The following is a 10,261-nucleotide window of genomic DNA, read 5'->3' as shown; positions in this document are numbered from 1 at the left end:
CCTCAATGTTTTTTATCTATGCTACTTACTACCTTTGTGGCCTGGTATGAGTCACATCCTCTATTTTATTTTCAAAATGGCCACTTCAACTCAGGACCGGGAGAATGAACCAAGAGAGAAAGTTTGTTTGCTTGAATTTTCAATCTCAAGTCCTTAAAACAGTGCCTGGCATATAGAAAATACTTAATAAATATTTTCATTTATTTATTCTATAAGATCAACTAAGAGGCTCAACTGAGGAAACTGTAATTAATAAGAACCATCGACACTGAAGGAACCCTGAAGACCATATTATCATTCAAGTGAGTCACAACTGATATAAGAAATTTTTAAAATGCAAATCTTTATCTTTGCAAATGAGTTAAAAAATAACCTCAATTTGTTCTAGCTAATGAAAAACACTTTCCTGCCATCAAAAGTGTAATAAAGCCAGTTCTTCAAATTGCTCTCAAAATCCTTATAGAAAGAGAGTATCTAATGTCCAAGTATCTAATGTCCAAATTCACAGCTGGTAAAAAATTCCAACCTTCAAAGAACCTACATTCTACTGGAGGCTGTCCAAGGGGAAAAAGTAATAGGACTTGGGTTAGAATTCTAACTCCACTACTCTACAACTACACTACCTCCCATGACTTTGGATAAGTCATTTCAACTGACTTGTTTTCCTCATCACCTGCAAAATGATGATATGGATATCCTATTTAATTCACAGGACTTTTGTGAAGCTCCAATGAGATCATTATCAACAGAGTAGACACTGGACCACATAATGAAAAAATATGAGTATACCCTAAGACTAAATGAGAAACACTTATAATGAGGCTTTATAAAGATTGGAAGAACTGGGCTAAAGGTAGAGAGAAAAGAAGTAAAGAACTATGAAAATATAAGAACAAAAAAACAAGTGAAATAAACTTGAATGGAAGAGTTTACAGAAGTTCCAACAGATAAAAAAAATGTGAGTGGGTATATTACAAGGAAAGAGCTTTCTTGTTTGTTTTTCATAGCGGGTTCCTCGGACTTTTGAAAGGAACAAATGTGTTTGGGGAGGCTTGATTTGGACATTGGGTAATTATCCTACCATGTAGACTTCCGGCTAAGTGCTTTTCAACTGCTCTAGGGGGCTGAAAATCATGTTTATAAAATTCAACTTGTAAGAAGTCATGTTTCAGCGGGTGACATTTCTATGCTTTCTCCGCCAGCATGCCTCCTCAGACTTCCTCACTCATTGGGGAGTGCAATTTTCTCACATCTCATGTTCTGTAACCTTTTTTAAGGTAAAAAAAAGCTCAGAGAACTATAAAATATACCACAAAACTGAAGATAATAAAAAGATTTCATAAACCCTCCAACTCTGTAAAAACTATCAAAAGCCAGAAATAAGTATGGCTGGACTTTTGTCTCTGATTCCCAATAACCTTGTCCTTTCAATTCAAAGTTTTCTAGAGAGATTCCAGTTTTCACTATGCATTCTCTTGGATATGATACATTATCTGAATCAGAAAAATGACTGGACAATGAGTTATTAACATAAGTATTAAGCTATCAGTGATTCACACTTTTCAAACTTAACCTTACTTTTTAAAAATCATGAGGAACTATTTCCCCTGATATTTGTGTTTTGTTGATTTCCTTTACCAAAACCACGTAGGACTAGCCACTGCCATTTTGAAAATAAAATTGGGCACAACAATAGAGGATTAATCATGCCAGGCTTATGTTTTATTCAAAAATCACATCATGTTGACTTGGAAATATCACTATTGTTAGAACTATTCATGTGGCCTGTTGAGGTTTTAGTGAAAGCTAGAATTTTCTTTTTTGGCAAAGAAATTTCCTCTTGTCTAATCAATAAGTTCCTTTACTAATTTACTGTTCATATAAAATCACAGAATATTCTCTGGGTATCAGAACAAAATTACCTTTAAGGTATCTTCCAAATATAAAATTCTCAAGCTATGATCCTATTCCAAACTTCACACATTTTCTCAGGCCACAAAATAGGACTAGAATAACCACACACATTTAATCAGACCTTTCAGTAAGATAGCTCCTAAAAAACTTACCTATTCTATATTTCTAACCATGTGAATCACAGTAATAATCTTTCACTAGTTACTACTCTCCCATCATGCACTTGTGCACACTTGTTCCTATATACATTACTCACTTTAGAAGTTAAGAGGCAGCTGGTGGCACAGTGGCTAAAGCTCTGGATCAAATATTGCAAGATGGGAGTTCAAATGTAATTTCAGACATTTTCCTAGCTTGTGACCCTGGGAATGTCATTTAAACTCTATTTATCTCAGTTCTCTCTATTGTAAAATAGGCATAATAATAGTATCTCTCTGGAAGGGATGTTGTATGGCTCAAAAGACAAAATTTTTGCTCAAAGCTCTTAGCACAGTGCATGGCACATAGTGTATACCCATGTTGGTGAAAGAGTGGCACACGTGCCCCTGCATGCTGGAGAGAGCTGCTCCATTTCCCCTCTCCACCTCACCTGAAGACATTTTTCACATTCCCCACCCCTCTGTCCAGCCACCCAATGCAAGCACCTCCTCCCTCCACTCTCTGGGGTAATGTAGGGGGCTCACAGGAAGCTTGAAGGTGAAGTTTGGGCACGCAAGCCCTAAAAGGTTCACCAATGCTGGTATATGCTATATGAATGCTTCTTCTTTTCCTTCCCCCTAACTGGGGTAATTTATGAATAGTCTCTGTACTCCTCTGGTACGCAGGTAATGTCCAGAGAGGTAGAGGAAGATCCTCAATGTTTTGGGTGGACCCTTTGCACAGGACATTGACAACTTTAAGTTTGGCTCTACTGGTTTTTGCTATCTTAGATTATCTTGGCCAAAGCTAGGATCCATTGACTATACATGATTAGCTAAAATCACAAGTATTCCACACAGAAGTAAACCATCTCTGAGTCCTGTCATCTTCCTAGACCAGTAACAGTGAACCTTTTAGAGACCAAGTGCCCAAACTGCAATCCTCACAATGCATATAAGCCCTCCACCTTACCACTGACAGGGGAGGGAGGAGTGGGTCATAGGATAAATGTCCTCAGGTGCATGTGGAGAGGGGGAGGGGAGTAGCCCCTTCTGGCACACATGCCATATGTTCGTCAACATGGGCCTAGGCTGTGGGAGAGAACCCAAGAAAGGATTTGATTGCTTCTTAGCATGGTAGGGGTGTACCCCTACTATTCCTTCATGCTACAAGTCTATTTATATATCCTATTATTGTGCTTGTCTTTTAAACAAAGGCAAAAACTGAGGTGAGGGAGGGGGGTCATCTACATTCTGATCCTAACTCAGGCACAGACTTAGTTACCAGTTGGGATCGTGGGCACGTTTAGTAGTCTTTATCTACCACAGTATCCTAAACTCTATAATGACTTAATGTGCCCCTTAGGATTCACAAACTTACCTCTACACATAAAAAAGAAAACATTTTCATCCCTGGTGTTAACCCCTCTACCATTTAACCATTACACAGTAGTGGGACTGACCCTCTATTCAGATGGTCTCTATTAGCAAAAGAGAATCATTTTTAGCAGCAGCTGATGTATTGTGTCAGCAAAAACCAAGGCTGTATAGTCTGGCTGCTCTTCTGAGTAGTCTCTGCAAGAGCATAATTCCTATAGGGTTTATTGCCAGATATCCTAGCTGACCCAAGAGACTACGCTAAAGTTGTTTGGGGGATATTTTCCAGGTTATTTGCGATAAGTTTTTAAAGTACTGAACACACACTTATAATCGAGAGTGGCCTTTTTTTGTGGTAATTTAGAGGGGTTCTATGAAATGGGAAATTGTACATGCTGCCTCAATGAATATTTAATCTCATCAACAGAGAGATTCCCTCCTGTGGTTTAGATCGCAATTTATCCAGAGCTTCTCATCCTATGCAACTCCCATCCATGTACTCTCATTTATAGAACGCCCACCAATAAGTTAGGAGCCCTCTTTTAGTCCTGAAAAAGTGTGAATAACACATGAGTTCCCTTCATTCTACTCACGTGGTCATCATCCCATTTCAAACTCTTATCACCTCTTCCCTAAACTTTAGGAAAAGTTTCCTAATTGGTTTCTATTTTCTCTTCTCTAATCAATGTTTTTAAAGTGCAAATCTGACCACGTCTCCTGCTCAAGAACTGTCAGTGGTAAAATCAGAGGAGAGATGAACAAAATTCAAAGTAAGGAAATTTACTGAAGTAACAAATAAAAGTAGGAATTGCTTTTGTGAGGAAAAAAACAATAAAATAGATACATCATAGTTTAATTTGATTGAAAAAAGAAAACTAAATTACTAGGATCAAAAAGGAAAAAGGCGAATGTATCAACAATGAAGATGAAATTAAAATAATTATTTGGAGCTATTTTGCCCAATTAAATGCCAATAAGTCTAACAATGTAAGTGAAATGAATGAAGAGTTACAAAAAACATAAAATGTCCAGATTAACAGAAAAGGAACTAGAATACTTAAATAATCCCTATTTTACAAAAAGAAATTGAACAAGACATAACTGAGTTCCCTAAGAAAAAATTCCCAGGACCAGATGAATTCACAAGTGAATTTTATCAAACATTTCAAGGAAAATTTATTACAATACTATATAAACTATTTGGAAAAATACACACAAAAAAGAATTCTACCAAATTCTTTTGGACACAAATATGTTGCTGTTAGCTAAACTAGGAAGAGAAAATATAAAGACCAATTTAGCCTAGTGAATATTGATTCAAAAATTTTAAATGAAATACCGACAGGGAAATTATGGCAATATATCACAAGATTATACACAATGATCGAGAAGAATTTATACCAGAAATTCAGGGCTGATTCAATAGTAGGAAAACTATCAGCATAACTGATCATATAAAAATGATGATTATCTCAATAGATGCAAATTTTTTGTCAAAATATAATATTCAATCCTATTTTAAAAAACACTAGAAAACGTAGTAATACATAGAGTTTTCCTTAAAATGATAGCAAGTATCACTACACATTATCTGTAATAGGGATGAGTTAAAAGCCTTCTCTGGTTTTATGATCAGAGTTGAAGAAAGGATGTCTATTATCACCACTAATGTTCAATATTGTAGTGGAAGTGCTAGATATAGCAATAAGAAAGGGAAATTGAAGGAACTGGCAGAGGCAATGAGAAACAAAACTATCACTTTGCAAATGATATAATGTATACTTGGAAAATCCTAGAGAATCAACTGAAAAAAAACTAGAGGAAATATTAACTTTAGCCAAATTGCAGGATATAAAATAAGCTCACGTAAAACACCAGCATTTTGATATGTGACCAACAAAGTCCAGCAGTCAGAGATAGAAAAAAATTCCATTTAAAATAACTACAGACAATATAAAATAATTAGGAATCTACATGACAAGATGAATCAAGGGACTACATGAACAACACTAAAAAATACTTTGGACACATAGTCAGATCTAAATAATTGGAGACATATTAATTGCTCATAGGTAGGCCAAAACAATATAATAAAAATGACAAAGCTACCAATATTAATTTACTTCACTACCATATCAAACTATCAAAAATTATTTTAGAAAGGTAGAAAAAATCATAACAAAATTCATCTGGAAGAATAAAAGATCAAGACTATTATGGGAATCAACAAAAAAAGGTAAAGGAAGGTGGCCTTGCACTACCAGATCTCAATCTATATTATTAAGTGTAATCATCAAAACAATCTGGTACTGGCTAAGAAACAGAGTGGTAGATCAGGGAAACAGATTACATACACAAGACATAGCAGTAATGACCATAGTAATCTAGGATTTGAAAAACCCAAAGATTCAAGATTTCAGAGCAAGAACTCACTCTCTGACAAAAATTACTGGGAAAACTAGAAAGAAGTTTGATATAAATTAGGTATAGATCAACATCTCACACTGTGTACAAAGATAAAATCAAAATGGGTACATGATTTAGACATAAAAAAGACATAAGCAAATAGGGAATCATGGAATAGTTTACCTGTTGGATTTATGGGTAAGGGAATGATTAATGACTAATGAGAGACAGAGAAGATTATGGGACATAAAATAGAGAATTTTTTTTAAAGGATTTAAAAAAAATTTTTTTTAATTTTAAACCCTTAACTTCTGTGTATTGACTTATAGGTGGAAGAGTGGTAAGGGTAGGCAATGGGGGTCAAGTGACTTGCCCAGGGTCACACAGCTGGGACGTGTCTGAGGCTGGATTTGAACCTAGGACCTCCTGTCTCTAGGCTTGGCTCTCAATCCACTGAGCTACCCAGCTGCCCTCACAAAATAGAGAATTTTGATTATAATAAATGAAAAAATTTTTACACAAACAAAATCAATGCAGCCAAAATTAGAAGGAAAAGCAGGAAACTCAGGAAAAAATTTCCAGCAAGTTTCTCTTATAAATGCCTCATTTCCCAAACACACAAAGAACTTAATCAATTTTTTAAGAATACAAGTCATTCTTCAAATGGTAAATGGTCAAAAGATATGAACAGTTTTCAGAAGAAAAAATCAAAGTTATCTATGTTCAAATGAAAAAATGTTCTAAATTCCTATTGTTTAGAAAAATGCAAATTAAAACAATTCTCACAAAAATCAGATTGGCTAATAGGGAAGAAAAGGAAAATGGCAAATGTTGGTGGAGATGAAGAAAAATTGGGATACTGATGTGATTGCTGTAATTATGAAATAATCCAACAATTCTGGAAATCAATTTGGAACTATGTCTAAAGAATTTATAAAACAGCACATTCCAAACCATACTATTAATAGGTTTATATCCTAAAGGGATCTAACAAAAAAGGAAATGTACAAAAATATTTATAGCACCTCTTTTTATGGTGATGAAAAAGAGGAAATCAAGGGGATGCCCATCATTTGGGGAATGGCTAAAAAAGTTTTGGTTATGATTGTGATGGAATACTATTGTGCTGTAAGAAATGAGTTGGATGCTTTCAGAAAAATCTGGGAAGACTTATATGGTGAACTGATGCAGAATGAAGTGAGCAGAACCAGAACATTGTACATAGTCATAGCAATACTATATGAAGACTGACTATGAAAGACCTTAGCTATTCTCAGGAATAAATATGAGCCAAAATAATTGCAGAGTCTGAATTCAGATCAAAGCATCCTTTTTAAAGCACACTTTAATTAATTTTTATTATTATTATAAAGATATTTCATTTTTAACAATTATATGTAATAATAAATTTCCACTTAAGTTTTCAAAAGTTATATGATCAAAATTGTCTCCTTCCCTAGCCCCCTCTCAGAGCTGGCAAGCAATTTGATCTGGGTTATACACGTATTATCACAAGGCATACTTTTAAAACTTTTTTCTTGGAGTTTTTTGCCTATTTTCTTTTACAATATGGCCAATATGGAAATGATTTTCATGATTGTAAACGTATAATTTATAGCAAAATGTTTGACTTTGCAAGGAGGTGGGGAGGAGAGGGCAGAAGGGAAAGAATTTGGATCTCAATTTTTAAAAATTTAATGCTAAAAATTACTTTTACCTGTAACTGAGAAAAAATAGAATTTAAAAATTTAAATAATAAAGAACTATCAGTGGCTCCCCATTACCTTGTTGAGAAAATACAACCTTCTGACCTTGGCATTTAAAATCCTTTACAACATAGCTCTAGCCTGACCAGGAGAGGACAGTTTTAGTCGAGTGATTATGACAGTAGCCAGATTACCAGAGGGAGAGAAATGAGTAAGAGCATAAGCAAATGGAGGCTTTGACCAGAGATAATCTTTTTCAGCAGTTTGACTGTGAAAGGCAGTATGAGTGAGGCTTGAATTAGGATACTAGGATTAAACAGAAGGGTTCGTTTTTTTAAGGGACAAGATCTTGTTGTACCTGAAAGTTTCAGGGAAAGAGCCAGTAGATAAAGCATGTAAAATTAGGGAACGAAACTCCCTTCCATGTAAGGATTAGGGGAACCATGACCAATATGGAATTCTGTTTCCATTATCAGACTTCAATAATAAGTTAATTTTGCTGAACTATTTCCCCCATCTATTTCATTCTTTGTTATAAGAGCTGATTCTACAAGAAGAGGAGAGAAGGGTATGTTAGGAAATTTAGGGTAATGTAAAAACAACAAAAATGTTTCCAAAGTTTCTTTTTTCAAAAATAAAACAATAAGGACAATAGGAAATCAAAGAGGCAAACTCCTAGAGTAGCTAAGAGGGAATCAGAGAAGTCCTTGGCACTTGCAACAAGGAGGGCCACCTCTTTCTCAAATACAGGAGCAAAAGAGTAAAGAGTGAGAAATAATGCTGGGGAACCTTTGCAAAGGCTAGCTGTTTCCCATGCCTGGAATGCTCTCTCTCCTTATCCTTGTCTCTGAGAATTCTTAATTTTATTCGAGACTCAGCCCAATCCTTTCTGATTCACCTATTTAGTATTCTTTCTACCTTCAAATAATTTTATATATGTGTGTGTGTTTCTATTTACGTAATGTAGTCACCTTTATCCCCCACTCCCTCCACACAAAAAAAGAATCTAAGTTCCTTGAGAACAGGAGCCTTCTTTTTTGGTCTTTGTATTCATGGCGCCTAGCACAGTGCTTTGATTTTATTAATGAGAATTCACAGTATCAAAGCAAATCAGCAACTCTGATAATTTGTCTGAAGGAGTTTCCTGAGGCATTGAAAGATTAAATGCCTTGTCCAAGAGCACTCAGCTAAGCATGAAGGGTAGGACCTGAAGAAAGGTCTTCTTGACTCTGAGGTATCTAGTTAGCTTTGTGGATAGAGTGCTAGGTCAGGAAGACCAGAGTTCAAATCCAGCCTCATATTCTCACCAGCTGTATCTCTGGGAAAGTCAACCTTTATTTGCCTTAATCCATTGGAGAAGGAAATGGTAAACAATTTCAATATATTTGGCAAGAAAACCCCATGGATTGTATCGAAATGGGTCATGAAGAAGTGGACATGACTAAACAACTTAATGACTTCAGAGCTGGCTCTCTATCCACTATAACACCCTGTCTTTCTCCTTACACAAAGAAGGGGTTTAATAATTTTACCTTGAAGTGCACAAAGGGATTAAAGTAGAAAATAATTTTTAAAAAAGTCAAAATAGTCCAAGAATCAAATGGGAAGGAATAGCCCAAATATGTTCTTTGTTTTTACATTTTTAAACACATCTGTTCATTTGTTCCTTTCCAATGATACCAATTAATCACTTCAAGTTTTAATCAGCTCAATTTATTAACTAGCCTTGAAAAATCACATTATTGATTACATACATCCAATTATAAAGCACAGAGCTACTTTTCCAATATATTCACATCCTCAAAAAGAAGACATCAGAGGTAAAGAATATTTTAATGCTGCCTTTGATACAGAAGTGATGTAAAAAGCCATGTATTATTTGTGTGCTTACTAAGATTTTCTCATTCCCAGTAGTTGCCCCTCATTGTACTTTCTTTTCCCCCCTTTATTAAAGTTTATTTAATTAGGTAATTAATTTAGAATATTTTTCCATGGTTACATGATTCATGTTTTCTCCTTCTCCACCTCCTAGCCCTCCTCCTGTAGCCAACAAGCAATTCCACTGGGTTTTACATGTGTCATTGAACAAGACCTATTTCCATATTATTAATATTTGCATTAGGGTGATCATTTAGAATCTACATCCCCAATCACATCCCCATTGAACCATGTGATCAAGCAATTGTTTTTCTTTTGTGTTTCTACCCCCACAATTCTTTCTCTGGATGTGGATAGCGTTCTTTCTCATAAATCCCTCAAAATTGTCCTGGGTCATTGCATTGCTGCTAGTAGAGAAGTCCATTACATTCGATTGTATCACAGTATATCAGCCTCTGTGTACAATGTTCTCCTGGTTCTGCTCCTTTTGCTCTGCATCAATTCCTGGAGGTCATTCCAGTTCACATGGAATTCCTCTAGTTTATAATTCCTTTAGCACAATAGTATTCCATCACCAACAGATACCACAACTTGTTCAGTCATTCCCCAATTGAGGGACACCCCCTCATTTTCCATTTTTTTGCTACCACAAAGAGCGTGGCTATAAATATATTTTTTTAACATTTATTAATATTCATTTTTGACATGGTTACATGATTCATGCTCCACCTTTCCCCTTCAGCCCCCCCCGCACCCCCCCACCCTTGGCCGATGCGCGTTTCCACTAGTTTTGTCATGTGTCCTTGAACAAGACCAATTTCCAAATTGTTGGTAGTTGCATTG

The sequence above is a fragment of the Gracilinanus agilis genome, chromosome X (assembly GCF_016433145.1).
Source record: "Gracilinanus agilis isolate LMUSP501 chromosome X, AgileGrace, whole genome shotgun sequence".
Lineage (NCBI taxonomy): Eukaryota > Metazoa > Chordata > Mammalia > Didelphimorphia > Didelphidae > Gracilinanus > Gracilinanus agilis.
This window is presented reverse-complemented; position numbering follows the sequence as displayed.